The following is a 3,111-nucleotide window of genomic DNA, read 5'->3' as shown; positions in this document are numbered from 1 at the left end:
CGGCCGTCGCTCTGCAGCGAGAGCATCATCCCGGCCTCCGATCAAAACCCTGGCGAACGAGAATTTTCCAGCGATCTAGCACCGAGCAAGAAAAGAGGGGGGAGAGAAATATAATTCGCCGGTGGTTTCGTCTCGATTGAGGTAAATATATATTTTCTAGTTTCTTTTTCTCCCCCTCAGTTCGGTCTCGATTCTTCCCGTCGCTCGCACAAAAAAATGAAGTCCGGCCCAGCTGTTTGGGCCCACCTGCAAGTGATAAGGTGAGAAAGTGGGTGACGATCACGCAGTGAATGTATTATATTAGGTCGGGGACAAAAGAAAGGAGGCGACCGAAAAAGGTACCGTGGTATTGATTTGGAGCGATCGGGACCGTTGATCGGGGGGCGGTAGATACGCGACAGCTATCGTGTCGAAAGGGGTTAGAGGAACGTGTCCACTGTTTAGTTGAGATGGGGCTGCGGTGTTAGGGCTGGATTTTAACGCGTGAAAGGAAAACAGCGAACAGCGTTTCACAACGGCCTTTTTGGCACGTTCGTCTGAAGAAGTACTGTACTGGATCATTTTTGGAGCAGCTAATAATAAAATTAGCTGACAGCTTTGGCACTGTAGGCGAATCGTTTCTGGAGTACCGATGGCGGCCGGGGTAATTAAGTTCCTTAATTTCCGGCCTCAGTGGCGAGGTCCACCGTCCACGTCCCGCAGCGGGACAAATGTGTCCTGTTTCATTTTTTATTTTAATTTTTTTGAATTTTGTAAATGGTTTTTAGTTTTGTAAATAGTTTTTGAGCATGGTTTAACACTTAAAAATTATATGTAATTAACTAACAATGCAACCCTTATAGAAATAAAAAAATAATTTTATTAAGTAAAATTGTGTATTTGTATAGAATGACAGAGAGCATTATCGCAAACACGGAGATTTTACTTGGTTCGGAACAAGTCCTACTCCACGGATGGCAACTAATTGTTCCACTATCTTAAAAATATAGGAATAAGCTACAACCAACTTTAATTAACCAAATAAAAATAGAGAACATATGTCAACTTGTAATAGAGTTCAATCTTCTTTATTCTCTCCGTCTTCCTCTTCAAGAAAAGCCGCACGTCCTCAAAAGACACCTTTAGGTAGCGAGGCCATTGCAGACATCATCTAGAACCTAGTTGTCCAGCGGTGATTCAATGTTTATATTATGTATAGGCAAAGGTCCAAGGGATGAATTGATGAAATCATGAAGGGCAAAAAATTATATGCGAGCCAATGAGCCGAATTCAGAAGGCCAGCTTGTTTACATTTAGGTCCAGCTCGCTCGCTGAGCTCGGTGGGCTGAGCGAGCTACCAACCCGCTTGTTACTAGAGGCCAGCCTAACAATGTCCCGCGGTCCATTGCCGAGTGAGCACGCTCGTGGGCTGACCTGGCCCAGTGCTCACCCCTAATTTCTTGTTTCCCCCCGCCAGTTTGGTAATTATTCTCAAAGTTAGGGACAATTTTTAGCCCGGGTTAATTTTCTCAGTCTTTCTTATCTTACAATGTATGTTACTCGATTTTGATCTCAAAGATGCTTCGTCACCAAGGACCTATCCACCCCCACCCACCCCTCACTTGATAATCGATAATGTCACTTCTCTTCCATCTCTTAGTATTAAGCTCGCTCGTTGTTGTGGTGTCATTTACTAACGTATATCTGTCGTTAAATTAATAATATGATTTTTATATGTAACTATTTATAAAAACTTTAGTAATTATTTACTGAGTGATTTTTTGAACTAATTAACAAAATAATATAGCAATTAGTAAGTTTTATCAATTTTCTATAATAGAGCCAGAAAGATTTTATATTTGTAAACTGTCTGATAAATATTAAATTCATCATTTGCAAGAACAAAAAGAAAATATATGAACATTGTTTGTAAGGTTCAAAAAAATATTATTTTAGTCTAAATAGTGGATAATGGGCCAAAAATTGCAATATAGTTGTTGTATCACATAAATTGCATAGTGTAAACTACTCTTAAGAGGATGACACATGTCCCACTTAGCCGACTCAAACTTGATACACCGACCCGACCGAGGTCTCACGCGTGCAAGCTCTCCCTCGTTGAAGCACTTTGATAACCGAGCTGAAAGACGCCATCACCCAGACCTTCTCAAGGAATCTAAGACGAAATGCATCCTCACCTAGACATTCTCAAGGAATCTAAGACGAAAGGCATCCTCACCCGGATTTTCTTAAAAGTCCCAAAGGAAAGGCGTCTTCACTCGAACCCAACGACATATCTTGAACCATGAGGAAACCAATCGGCTTCATCTTCTTAGGTGACGTTAGCCAATCACCATCAGATTAACTAATAGCGAGAACCATCATTACTCCTCCACCGAAGTCATTATGACTTCTTAGACCATGCCAACATTTGAACCATCTGCCGTTGTCACATTAAGCGCAAGGATGATTTGGAGCGCTCACTGCTAACACATGCAAAGTGTCGGCTGACCAAGCCGACTGCATGGCCTGGCCGAAATTACCCAAATATCATTGTCGGTTCACTATAAATAGGCAAATTTTCTTCTGCATGAGGGTATGCTATGTCTACAATAAAAAAAATCTTAAAAACTACTTTGTTCTCATACTTTTTCCCTTTAAGATCATTACTGACTTGATTGTCGGAAGAACCACAGAAGAACCCAACTCCAACTCTCTAACCTTTCATATTTGTGCAGGAATCTTTTCTTGCTTAAAGTGATCAGTCATCAAAAAGGATTGAGGGACCCTCAGCTCCTCCAAATCCACCTTAACCCTCATAATTAAGTTTCTACCATTAACAACAATATGCAGAACATGTTAAGATTCAAAAATTATACTATACGATTTGCTTCAACCGGAATCGTTGCCCGACCAGTAGTCGAGGATGGTGAGGAAGGATGGAAGAAAGAAGAAGGGTAGTTATATTTATATAGTATAGTATAGTTATAAGTAGAGTAGTACATAGTCTCGTATAAAGTCGGAAGAAGGAAATTCTGTAAGCTAGGCGGCTCTATCGGGTAAGGCGCTTGATGAGAGAACACCAACTCCAAGTAAAAAAGTAAGAAAATTGTTCTTTGCGGTAGGGATAGT

This window comes from Asparagus officinalis, chromosome 4, assembly GCF_001876935.1.
Source record: "Asparagus officinalis chromosome 4, Aspof.V1, whole genome shotgun sequence".
Taxonomy (NCBI): Eukaryota; Viridiplantae; Streptophyta; class Magnoliopsida; order Asparagales; family Asparagaceae; genus Asparagus; species Asparagus officinalis.
This window is presented reverse-complemented; position numbering follows the sequence as displayed.